Source organism: Limulus polyphemus, unplaced genomic scaffold (genome assembly GCF_000517525.1).
Source record: "Limulus polyphemus unplaced genomic scaffold, Limulus_polyphemus-2.1.2 Scaffold4014, whole genome shotgun sequence".
Lineage (NCBI taxonomy): Eukaryota > Metazoa > Arthropoda > Merostomata > Xiphosura > Limulidae > Limulus > Limulus polyphemus.
Window position 1 is genome coordinate 68503 of NW_013669624.1, and position 14402 is coordinate 82904.

The 14402-nt window shown below is 34.3% G+C and overlaps 1 long non-coding RNA gene across 1 annotated transcript in view; it reads left to right on the plus strand.

Moving 5' to 3' along the window:
• Positions 1–13862, plus strand: part of LOC111088564 — a 68919-nt gene extending 55057 nt beyond the window's left edge. The window contains exons 2-3 of the long non-coding RNA XR_002613039.1: positions 10537–10647; positions 13668–13862. This is a non-coding gene — a long non-coding RNA (uncharacterized LOC111088564). The remainder of the gene's footprint in view (positions 1–10536; positions 10648–13667) is intronic.
• The last annotated feature ends 540 nt before the right edge of the window (positions 13863–14402 follow it).

Below are 14402 nucleotides of genomic sequence, written 5' to 3' on the forward strand. Positions count from 1 at the left end.
GGCAACACATATTGTACGATGTTTCGGTACTGTTTATTACCGGTGGCGACACATATTGTATGATATTGTAAAGTTTTATGTTTTGCCTCTTACAACACTTTATGTAAAGAATTGACCAAATAACTGGGTGAAGTGACTAATTTTGAAGTAAAATTCATAGTGATTAAAATAGCAATAAATAAATTTATTTGCAATATTAAGGGACTGAGAACCAATAGAAAGTAGCAATAACATAAAGGGTGATGCATTAACACCTAGGTAACCGGCTCTGTTATCATTAATCTATTCAGAAATCAACTAAAAATAATAGTTATTAGGACTGGTTTATAATTTTTTTTTTTACTTTTTATAGTAAATATGAAACTGTACATCGGGTTAAGCTCTCGTTCACGGACAATACATTATGGAAATTTTAAGGGCGTTAGTTACTTGGTTTAAGTAGCTAATTGCGACAGTGACGTAATGGGTGACCAGTTGATACGATATTATGTCATATGGATAGACCTCTGATGATTCGCGTCATGATTGGAGTCATGCTGGTGATGAAACAAGATGGAACTGCCACTGTCTGATACGCCTATTGTATCTGATTCATGCCAACGAATGGGAAAGTCAAGTAGTGTAGTAAAACTGTATGAAGCAAGCTGCGAGATTGTGGGTTTTGTTTATATACAAGATAACCAAACACCTGTGATATCTCGAGAATTTCCAGCGATGCAGAGAAGTTATGACCTGCTATGAGTGCAGTACCTAAGTTGTGACTTGTTATGACTAAACAACTACTAAGTTGTGACTTGTTATAACTGCAATACTTAAGTGTGACCTTCTTTGACTAAACTACTACTAACTACAACATTGAAAACTGAACTGCCTACCTGATACATTTGTTTCTATGCTTCATTGTTACACCAATAATCTCAGAATATTCCATGATAACATGTACTGTGTGCCAATTATTACTTGAACTGTCTTACCTTTATGTGCGACATTAGGTGTGGTTTATTAATGTCAATGTTTCCATTGGCGTGTGACGTTTAGACAGTGCTTCTCACTGCCTAAAGGAAAGAATCAAGAAATATGCTACATATAAATCCAGTCTCACTTTTAACACCAGTATTAGCATGTCCTGTTTAAAAATATCTAATAACCTTGTTCAACAATAATATTTCTAACTAAGTGCCTGAAACAATATTGAGTGCTTTAATAATTTGAAATCCACAATTGAACCGTAACAGTTTCAGTTTTGCCCATATTGTTTAGTCTATGAATTCTTTTCTTAAAGTTTTGTATATGATAAAAAGGCTTTGTTTCTGTTAAACACTCATTTTCTATATAAATATAATAGTACTGTTTGTTGTATGTCCATGTAACTACTTCGCAGGGTGTAGATGGAGCTTCACCAAAATTGGTATGGAGGTTCATTAGGTCCATCCAGGGGTACATGTAAATTTTCAGTTTTGCATTTTGCAGTTTTGTGTTTTTTTTACAATTACATATAAGGGAAGCAACATTTCATGTCCCAAGATAACTTTTCATTAATCATGAATTTACATAACTTCCGTCCAGAGGACGGTTACTACAGCTATTATATATACATATATATATATATATAATGCATATTTTAATAGTTTAAACGTAGATTGTGGAACAAATATAAGCCTGCAGTGTTTGAACAAAGTATTAGTGAATAATAAGTTGATTGATAAGTATAATTATGCTCGTGAATATTTAGTGTGGTAATGTACCATACTAGTTTATATTATTAAACACCTAATATGATAACGCTTCGTTATCAGACTGGTGATCAACCAATAACCCGCGACTCAGAGGTCATAGGAGGTTAAAAATCCGTAATATATTCCATATTTTTACTTATTACAACCTAGTTTTTGACTTTTCTTTACATTCCAGAAGCTCATATAGCTATACTATATTATCCTGCTAACAACAGAGTATGAGGTATGAAATACCTATTCATACAATGAGTATAACTTAATTGTCAGTGAGAGTAGTCATGTAGTCACTAAAGTTTTTTCTTTCTCTTCTGGGGCCCGGCATGACCAGGTGGTTAGGGCCCTCGACTCGCAATCTGCGGGTTCGAATCCCTGTCCCACCAAATATGCTCTCTCTTTCAGCCGTGGGGGCGTTATAATATGACGGTCAATCCCACTATTCGTTGGTAAAAGAGTAGCTTAAGAGTTGGCGGTGGGTGGTGATGACTAGCTGCCTTCCCTCTAGTCTTACACTGCTAAATTAGGGACGGCTGGCGCAGATAGCCCTCGTGTAGCTTTGTGCGAATTTCAAAAAACAAACAAACAAAATAACTTTCCCTTCTGTATACATTCTCCTTTTCATTCTTTTAACCATGTAGTCACTAAGATTTTTTTTCTTTTCTTTCACTATCCATTTTCTTTCTCAGCCCTTAACCAACAATACTTTAAATAATTTACAGGATTTTTACAAACTTTAGTTTTATTCACGTGCTGACGTGCAATGATTGTTTGATTCACTTCTTCATTCGATCTTAATCCCATCTAGTTCTGGGGTCGGCCGCTCGAGTATATTGTATTAGTCAAGATTTTTTATAGTAGGATAGCTGCCTCATTAGCATGTTCGGGGACGATCATTCGAATGCGGGACCAGGCCGTGCCAAGTCTCTTCTGCTACTTCCTCTTCAGCACTATAAAATACTGATTAAAAGTAATAATGTACTCTTAAAAATTATGTTTGTTTCAGTTGTGTACAGAAAAATTGGAATTGAGCCCCATTTTGTCTCTGGATATTTTCTGAGATGCATAATTTGTTAAAATATTAAAAGTAATAAGTATGTTTTTTTTTTGTTTTTATGTACCTTATTGAGATTGTAAAACGCATTTAAATTTCTAAATGATTTTATTATATTTCATGCACTAGAAATGTGGAACGTGGGTTAGTACGTTTACACTTTCGAATAAGCGTATTATTTGCTATGCTTTTATGTTATCTTGAAACAAGAAAATTTCTCACATTTTTTAAGGTTTACATTTAAAACCATATTTGTTCATGTAATGGTTTCATTCTAAGATACATTTAGAACAGAGTATGGCGTTTCAAGCCCTAACATTTAGAACAGAGTATGGCGTTTCAAGCCCTAACATTTAGAACAGAGTATGGCGTTTCAACCCTAACATTTAGAACAGAGTATGGCGTTTCAAGCCCTAACATTTAGAACAGAGTATGGTGTTTCAAGCCCTAACATTTAGAACAGAGTATGGCGTTTCAAACCCTAACATTTAGAACAGAGTATATCGTTTCAAGACCTAACATTTAGAACAGAGTATGGTGTTTCAAGCCCTCTTGAAACACCATACTCTGTTCTAAATGTTCCTTAACATTTAGAACAGAGTATGGTGTTTCAAGCCTTAACATTTAGAACAGAGTATGGTGTTTCAAGCCTTAACATTTAGAACAGAGTATGGAGTTTCAAGCCCTAATTATCTCTTTCACTGAGTTTTTCTCTTCTACTTCTCTATTTACTCATATATATTTATAACTTGTTGCTAGTGTTTTGAAAGCTCTAATTTCTCACCGTTAGATGTCCTACTTAACTGTAGAGGTTGAAATTTTGGGTATCTATAATCAGCCAAAACATAACAGCGATACGATGAAAAAATTAATTGAGCTGAAAAATTCATTTCTTTGCGAATTCTAAAACTTTACCAAACCAAAAATTAAGATAATTGCCATTTTTGTATACGATAAGTCGGAACTAAAATATTTTCTTTAGATGTACGAAATAGGCTTCCTTTAAATTACTATTCCAAATTCTTACAAAATAAGTAGAAGATTGTTCCTTAATATTTTGACCATTTTACCAAATGTTAAACTGTAACATTGGTTCAACGTAAAACAAGCACATCACACTCATACTAGTACAGGTTATAATATGAAAGGTTAGTATCCAACTTTTGTTGTATATGGTGATGAACATATTATATAGTTGCACTTTAATTCAAGCTTTGCCGCTTACGAAGAATAGTAGAATTGTTTCATGTTATTTGTTCTTATAAAGCCAACATGTTTTAACAATTTCAGCAGATCCTACAGTTGATACACACACACACACACATACTTGTGCTTCTTTTGTAATGAGCTGCAAATCTCTCAATACACTAAGTACGTTCTAGTGAGGACACAAGGAGGAAATAACATACTTAACCTCCAGAAACTACATCCGCCCCCTGATTGTCGGGTGCAACCCTACAACTACTTATGTTGCGTTCTATAAAGTTTTTCGCTAAAAAAGTTATCCCATAGTCAGAGTGACCTCTGGCAAACGTTGGACAAAAATGTGGCGTTTATCGATGATTGGACTGTTGGGCAGCAATAACCCAGTTCTCTGAAACGAAGCGAACATCGTGAATTGAAAGTCTTGTTAAATTAAGCATGAATACTGAAGTAACCTCGCTGATCTCAGCACACGTGCCCGCACTCCATGCTCTTCCGCTCCCGGATATGGCGACAATCATTCTTCCTTCTGAAGAGCTCTGCTGGCCTCTTTTGGATCGTTTTCTGACAGTATTATACGATAAATACACGTTTATGAAGATTTCTCACTGAGAGAAGAGACCGCACCCGCATGGAGTAGAAGAGTCATCGGGCTAGAAACGGCGAGGCCTAGCCAGACAGCTCGGCTGACTCAACTTCCTGCTAGCAAGTATTCCCACCCTATCGATTGGAGGAGAAGTACGGACACCCCGGTGATTTGAATCCCTGTCCCCCATCATTATATACCATATGCAACCACTCTTCATGGCCAAAAGTCCTATTTGTGCTACATCAACACCGCTAAACTGCTTGCTTTGACATTATTACTGTCAGCCGAGCCAGGACTGTGATGACTTTTATAAACGTGATTGACACACATTTATATATATTCGAGTATATCTTCTAAAGTTTTATGGTACTCACTGACTGATACTAATGTGTGTCATACAAAAACATGTATCTAAAAAAAAGTATGCGTTTACCAAAATGGTAAGCGACGAACATAACCATTTCTATATTCTACTTGACGTTTTTAAGCATATTATTGTTTCTATATTCCGCTAGCCTAGTTAATCCAACAAATGATTTACTTCACTTCAAAACCAGCAGTTGAGCGTATAATCCACTAGCCTAGTTAATCCAACAAATGATTTACTTCACTTCAAAAACAGCAGTTGAGCGTATAATCCACTAGCCTAGTTAATTCAACAAATGATTTACTTCACTTCAAAAACATCAGTTGAGCGTATAATCCACTAGCCTAGTTAATCCAACAAATGATTTACTTCACTTCAAAAACAGCAGTTGAGCGTATAATCCGCTAGCCTAGTTAATCCAACAAATGATTTACTTCACTTCAAAACCAGCAGTTGAGCGTATAATCCACTAGCCTAGTTAATCCAACAAATGATTTACTTCACTTCAAAACCAGCAGTTGAGCGTATAATCCACTAGCCTAGTTAATCCAACAAATGATTTACTTCACTTCAAAAAAAGCAGTTGAGCGTTTAATCCGCTAGCCTAGTTAACCCAACAAATGATTTAATTTACTTCAAAAACAGCAGTTGAGCGTATAATCCGCTAGCCTAGTTAACCCAACAAATGATTTAATTTACTTCAAAAACAGCAGTTGAGCGTATAATCCACTAGCCTAGTTAATCCAACAAATGATTTATTTCACTTCAAACAGTAGCTGAACAAATCACTTTTACTCCAGAAGTAAAATAAATGTTATATGAGATTAAATATTTACTTTTAGTTGGGATATTGGGTTCGTGAACACATTCTTCTAGGGATAAGCTTTATAAGCAACATTGATTGTGGAAAGCGTAACTGTAAAAAATAAATATGACATTTGAGAACTCTGTTTTTTAATTAGGGCACGTGAAACTCGAAGTTGATAAAGGCTACAACACGTTTCTAAATTTGTTTTTCATCTTTCCACCATTAACGCATGAAAATGCGTGAGAATTATCTGCAATAACACATTAACACACGAAACAACGTAAATCTTCTCAGGTAGCACATAAACTTATATGAACTTACATACTTACATTTCTTTGAAATAACGGATTAGCACATGGATCCACATGAAAACTCACACTAGGCATCAAAGCACATAAACTTTGTAAAATGTTGCATTAAACATAGAAACTTATAAGATAATAGATTAACACATGAAAAATAAAAAAATCATCTCAAGTAACGTTTTTTTTATTTTTTATCTCACTACTTGATTTGACATGAAAGAAATTTTTCTTTAATGGAAGCTTTTTTTACTATATTGTATCAAAACGTAAGCACTAATAGATTCTAAGAGCCTATAGTGAAAGTATTGTTTGTTTGTAATTAAGCACAAAGCTACACAATAAGTTATCGTTGCTCTGCCCACCACGGGTATCGAAACCCGGATTCTAGCGTTGTAGCTCCGCAGACATGCCACTGTGCCGCTAGTGAAAGTAAAGAAGAATGTATTGCACTAAGTCAACCACATTGTATCTGATATATCAAGTGCTGACGAGGCATTTCGCTCAATACTATAAGGTTCTTCAGACCGACTGTGATACGAGAGACAGTAGTGGTTGAGATGCTATTTATATTATCTGCACGAACAACTATTATGGTATGAACTAAATTAATTAACGAAGTGTAATTTTTATCAATTTTCTTTCAGTCATTTATAGTACAGAATTAGTGTAATTATTAATAATAAGTATTAACACGGCATTTTAATATTAACTGTTTATCGTAATTATTTATTTTTACTTGAATGAACCTAATTGAGGATTAACACGGATCGAAAACCAGATCCGTAATTTCTCTGATCCGTTTGAGCAAACGTTCCTGTATTTTGACAGTTATCTGATCCGTTTGAGCAAACGTTCCTGTATTTTGACAGTTATCGGATCCGTTTGAGCAAACGTTCCTGTATTATGACATTTATCTGATCCGTTTGAGCAAACGTTTCTGTATTTTGACAGTTCTCTGATCCGTTCCTGTATTTTGACAGAGGATATATTTGACAAATTTGTGATTTTTCATAAGTTCCGTTAACATTCTGAAGGATTCTAGAAAAACGTTTCTTTAACCCATAAAAGTTACATCTATGTAACATCTAAACATCTGTTAAAATATACATTTCTCTTTACGTCGGTCCGTCTGTTCCTGGGGTCCGGCATGACCAGGCGGTTAGGGCGCTTGACTTGCAATATGAGGGTCGCGGGTTCGAATCCCTGTCACACTAAACATGCTCGCCCTTTTAGCAGTGGGGGTGCTATAATGTGACGGTCAATCCCATTATTCGTTGGTAAAACAGTAGCTCAAAAGTTGGCGGTGGGTGGTGATGACTAGATGCCTTCCCTCTAGCCTTTCACTGCTAAATTAGAGACGACTAGTGCAGATAGCCCTCGTGTAGCTTTGCGCAAAATTCAAAACAAACCAAACGTCTTCCGCCGGCATAGTGATATCGATCACCGGAACTGATTAACTAAGACGTGTAGAAGCGGGTTATTATGTTTTGAGTATGAAGGTTATCTTTACGATATAAGACGTTAACACAGTCAAACACGAGATTTAAAAGTAAACGTAAATAAGGGATTTAGAAAATTATTTCAAAAGGGAGGAGGAGACGATTCTTGTACAGGCATAAATTAAACTCTGCGATAATGATAAAAAGCAATATAATTTTTTCGTATGCCAGGTCTTTATATCAGTGTGTACCTCTCATAAGATTTAGACTTAAAATTTCTAAGTGTTTTGTTCTTGTTCCATATATTGGCAGCATATAAAATTAAGCTTTTACATTATGGTAAGAACATTGCTCATAACCTAGTGATCATGTAACACAAGATTATTACACTAACACTTTTAGAATGCTTCTATTCCCTAACACCTGAGATTAATATACAGAATTGTTAGTTTCTCTGAACAACCACTTAGAAAAGACGGTCTCTTTATATCACCAAGATACCAACAACTGTAGGACACACGACAGGTTTTGTTGAAACTATGGATACAAAGTGCTGGTGTAAATATATACGGGTTTCTTAAAACAAAGCTTTTTAATGTACGTTCTCTCGTTTGTTCTGTCTGTGAATTATGTAGAAGAGTGTTCTGTGCAGTTAAAGGTAACAACTACAATAATAAGTGACTACTTTAATGGCGTATTCATGTGTGGTTTAATTCGAAATTTTAAAAATATGTTGATATATAGATAGATAGATAATGGAATTTTAACGGCAAGAGAGAGAGAAATAAAATTAAAACTCTGTCAGGAGTGTCATGCTAGGATTGGAACGGTAAGAAAGGAGAGAGACTTCTTCAGTCCTTGGTGTCACTTGCCACATGCTATGATTGGATGGATAAATAATCCATACTGTTACTCATCATTTACTAGGATTTGAAAGGTAAGAATGGAGTTTAAGCCCTGCTCTCACATATACCTCATACAAGGAATTGAAGGGTAAAAAAACGGAGAAAGAGGGAATATTTTAATCACTGCTGTTATTTCCAGATACCAGCATTCTCAAATTAAGATGGTTGAGAAAATTCTCTCTGTTTTGCTTTAATTGTTTTTCAATGTCAAGTAGAATATATATAGTTCGAAGGAGAATAGTATGATGACTTTAACAGATTCATACACCAACTGGGAATTATAGAAGATGTGAGATTTGGTGGAGTCAGAACATAAAGCTACGACCCCAAGCGTATTAGAATATTCATACAGCAACTGGGAATTGTAGAAGATGTGAGATTTGGTGGAGTCAGAACATAATACTACGACCCAAAGGGTATTAGAATATTCATACAGCAACTTGGAATTGTAGAAGATGTGAGATTTGGTGGAGTCAGAACATAAAGCTACGACCCCAAGCGTATTAGAATATTCATACAGCAACTGGGAATTGTAGAAGATGTGAGATTTGGTGGAGTCAGAACATAAAGCTACGACCCCAAGCGTATTAGAATATTCATACAGCAACTGGGAATTGTAGAAGATGTGAGATTTGGTGGAGTCAGAACATAAAGCTACGACCCCAAGCCTATTAGAATATTCATACAGCAACTGGGAATTGTAGAAGATGTGAGATTTGGTGGAGTCAGAACATAAAGCTACGACCCCAAGTGTATTAGAATCTCTGGTGTTTTGAAACTTTTATGCTCTAGGAATAGTTAACTCTTAAAAACTTAACAACTGAGGCGTCAGTTTGATCGATCACGAAGGTCCATTTTCAAAGTTTCCAGCAAACATAATGTATATCATTTGGATTATAGATGCAAAATCATGCCAAATATAAACAAAAAAAGTGGCCCGAGTGTGACGTAATAGTTTTTATGCCGGTCTGCTTATCCAAAGGTACAAGGTTTGAATCCTCGATATGCTACTGGCACGGTTTTAAATTTAAGCGAATATATAAAAGCAACAGACAAATCCACTATCCAGTTAAGAGTAATTATATCGGTTATGGGGGCTGCTAAGTCGTTGCCCTCTCTTTGGTCAGCACATTCAAATTAGGATCGGCTATGCATGAATCTCCGGTCTTTGACCTGGCCATTTAGCCCATGTGTCGCATAAGGTGTCACTAAGTTGAAAATACGATGGCATTCATTATTACACTTAGCCTTGTGGTCATAAAAAAATACTGCATATATTAAATACTAAGTGTTTCGATTGTTACTAAGTGGAAAGCGTTCCGATTGTTACCAAGTGCTAAATGTTTCGATTGCCACTAAGTACCAAGTGTTTCGATTGTTACTTACTGCTAAATGTTTCGTTTGTTACTAGGTGCTAAGTGTTTCGATTGTTACTAAGTGCTAATGTTTCAATTGTTACTAAGTGCTAAATGTTTCGATTATTACTAAGTGCTACATGGTTCGATTGTTACCAAGGGCAAAGTGTTTCGATTGTTACTAATCGCTGGGTTCTTCTCTAGGCTAGCAACACATAACACCTGTTGCTTCTTGTTTAAATCCCTTTTTCACAGAGCAGAAAATTCACACGCCATATAGACCTTAACATGACAGCATCTTAAAGAGTAAACAATATACAAATCGTTTTAATCTACTTTTTGTATTCATGTAAAGTTGTTGATTGTTAAGTTTGACCCCTCAAATGTGAAACGTTCTAGAACGTTTACGAAGTTACTTCTATAAAACTTTTGTCATTTTATGGTTTGTTTTTGCGCCTAATATGGGACCTACAGAGTCGATTTTTCGTACATCTAGGTAGTAATAATACTTAATTCAAAGTCAACTTTATCTCAGGTCAAATAGGCCTGATAATAAGTCTTTGAAGTAGTTTAATGCGAGTTAAAGATTTTGTTTGATAGGTCATTACTTTAACAGGTGAGGGGGGAAGAAGTAACGTGATTTGTTTCGAAGAGGACCAATATAAACATTGTCGAATTAGATATTGATACATTTGAAAAGGGTGATGTTTTGCCTAAGTCACACAGAGCGTTTTACCAAGCGTTTATTTTTACCAGAATTATTGATGGTTGGGCTTTGCAGGCAGCTGTCGAACAATCCACTTCTTGAACGTGACTGTTTTGGACGTGCACGGATAAACATGTAGGACTTCTGGACTAAACAGCTGTCAGCGAGAAGCCGAGTCAACGAAAAGTAGGTTCCATCTTTATCATGTTGCTGAGTTAAGATTAACGACTAGAATAAATATCAGCGTAAAGGTCAAGAGCTTTAACAAAAGTTTCCATTACTGGAATTTCAAAGAGAAAAATAAACTGTTGTCTGCTATAAGGAATAATGCCCACTTCAATTTTCAATTGTAATTAGACAAAATCTACCAGAAAGATGATGTCGACTTAATATTTAAATACGAAAATATTCAGTTGATACAATAAATATTCTGACCTCAATAATAATGTATTCAAAGGTTGTATAACAGCAATGATGCAAAAAACGAAAAACAAAAAACGAACGGTTGTATAACAGCAATGATGCAAAAAACAAAAACAAAAAACGAACGGTTGTGTAACAGCAATGATGCAAAAAAGACAAAACGAACAATATTTCTACTTATCTAAACAACATAAACACTGGAAATATGCAGAGAAATATAAATACTGAATGTAATTTACTTAATAATCAACCTGTATAAGAGGTTACGAAAAATATTGTTGCTTATTAAGGTAGTCTAGTAAAAATATCGTTACTTAACAATGTAGTCTAGTAAAATTTTCGTTACTTATCAATGTAGCCTAGTAAAAATATCGTTACTTAACAATGTAGTCTAGTAAAAATATCGTTACTTATCAATGTAGTCTAGTAAAAATACCGTTACTTGACAATGTAGTCTAGTAAAAATATCGTTACTTAACAATGTAGTCTAGTAAAAGTTTCGTTACTTATCAATGTAGCCTGGTAAAAATATCGTTAATTAACAATGTAGTCTAGTAAAAATATCGTTACTTAGCAATGTAGTCTAGTAAAAATACCGTTACTTAACAATGTAGTCTAGTAAAAATATCGTTACTTAGCAATGTAGTCTAGTAAAAATACCGTTACTTAACAATGTAGTCTAGTAAAAATATCGTTACATAACAATGTAGTCTAGTAAAAATATCGTTACTTAACAATGTAGTCTAGTAAGAATATTGTTACTTAACAATGTAGTCTAGTAAATGTTTCGTTATTTTTACTAGACTACATTGATAAGTAACGCTATTTTTACTAGACTACATTGTTAAGTAACGATATTTTTACTAGACTACATTGTTAAGTAACGATATTTTTACTAGACTACATTGATAAGTAACGAAACTTTTACTTGACTACATTGTTAAGTAACGATATTTTTACTAGACTACATTGATAAGTAACGCTATTTGTACTAGAATACATTGTTAAGTAACGATATTTTTACTAGACTACATTGATAAGTAACGATATTTTTACTAGACTACATTGATAAGTAACGCTATTTGTACTAGAATACATTGTTAAGTAACGATATTTTTACTAGGCTACATTGATAAGTAACGAAACTTTTACTAGACTACATTGATAAGTTTCCTTACTTATCAATATAGTCTAGTAAAATTTGCGTTACTTATCAATGTAGTATTGTAAAAATATCGTTACTTATCAATATAGTATAGTAAAAATATCGTTACTTGTCAATGCAGTTTATATATAAACAGTAGAAATCGCAGCTTCAGATCAGTTTGGTTTAAAAACAGTTTGTTAATAGCTATTGTTTAAAAACTAAATCTTCTCTGAGATATAAAACTTCACAGGATTTTAGCCAAAATATAAACTTAGCATTGATAAGGCTAGAGTAGAAACTGAAACTTTAGGGACTTCAACGAAAGACATGGGAACTCTCTGATGTTGCTAACTTTTAACAGTGTTAATCGATTCCGTTCTCAAGTCTCCTAGTTTTCAATTTATTAAGTATCCGGATTAGATCAATCAACAAAATTTTGTTGTAACATTTTTTTTATATCAGTAGAATAGATTAGCTTAATTAGAACAGGTTAACTATTAAACACAAACGTTAGTTTTATCTACAAACACTTGTATGATAAACCCTGGCAAAAAAAAAAAAAATATACATGTTTTAAGCTAAACAAACCTTTCTTTCTACTGAGATGTTTATCATCTTTAAAGTTAAGCTATACAGAAAGAAAGATATACCTGTTTAAGTTGAGTTTCATCCAATAATTTACTGTCAGTATTCTGTTACCTTTATAATGTGAAAACACTTTTTGTAACTAGATAAAACTATGTTTGGAAACCCATTCTCAACCGTTGCGTTAAAGGCTTCTTATTTCCGATACACGTGCAGGTTCTGAAGATAGACATCGTAAAAGGCACGATTATTTTCTCAATATTCGCCAAATTTTCGCGATGACAGGTAATGTGGAAAGATGGAGATTGTGATGAAGTAATAATTTCCTGAGAGAGGATTGTGCTGGGTGTGGTACTTCGACAACACACAGTGTCCTTAAGACTTATTTCCTGTAGCTCTCAATAAGATGTTATTTCTAGAGCTGTTTGGAAACATCACAGGTAATCGGACCTAAGAGAAAAGCTTTTAATTCATTAGGCAGTCCGGACTGTCCCACCCATTCACTTAGAAAAGAAAGGGATAGATTTATCAGTGGAGGCTTTTGTCTTTAGCAGATGCTTTCCAACATCACGGTAATGTTACACAAATAAAACAAAATGGAGGAACACTACACAATAAGATATAGCTATTAGCTAGGTGATGGATTTATCTTAAGAAATGGAAGACCCTTTCAATGAAGACTTTCTCATAAAGCTGATTATCACAGCTAGGGTTTTGTATGTGTATATTAAAGACCCTAAATTTAGGGGGTCATCGACCATCTGCCACTAATGTCTAAAAAAGTAACAGAAAATGAAATGAAAATATGGGAAATCCAAAGTGAAGGTGTGCGATAAATGTATTGAGGTTAGTGTAAATATACGAAAATCCCCGAGTTTCTCGTAACTCTATAGATCATGAATAAAAACATATTGAAAATGAAATTATTCCGTTTAGAGACAGATCGAACAAGATTTCTATTACAAAATAACGATGTGTTTGTTTGAGAATTTTCTCACAAAGCTACAAAAGGAATATCAACGCACAAACGTTCCTAATTTTCAATTTACAGATTAGAGAGAAGGCACCTAGTCGACAACCTCAGCTGCCAAATCTTAGACTGCGCTCATCTGACCGAATAACGGGAGTTGACAGTCACGTCCCCAAAGCGAGGAAAGAGTTTTGAGACAACTTAACGCGAACCATGAATCCTTAGATTCCCAGTCCTGGCACGCCAACCACTACGCTACTTCCAGCCACAAAATAACAGAGATAAAAATGTTGAGTAATTCTCTCATGTGTTCTAAATAAACACAAAGATTATGAATTTTCAGACTGATATCGTGTAACTTTGGCCTAAAATATCCTCCAATAAGAAGATGAACATGTTCTATAAGAATCCCAAGTAGGAAACGTTTCAAAATGAGAACCTTCAACAAGTAAATGAAATACGTTCCAAATTAATAAGCATTAAACATACATAGAAAATATTCCTAAGTGATTCTTTAAATGTGTTTTTAAGAACTGGAAATTAGAATTACTAAATAGAAAAAGTGTACGGTACATTTTCTGTAGGAACTTCACATACATAGTTTACAGTAAATTGTTTGTAGTAACATACCTAGTTTATAGTAAAACGTCTGCAGGAACGAACATAGTGTGCAGTAAATTTTCTGTAGGAACACACATAGTTTAAAATAAATATTATGTATAGGAACAAACATAGTTTAAAATAAATATTATGTATAGGAACTATGTATGTTCCTATACATAATATTTATTTTAAACTATGTTTTCTTACAGAATG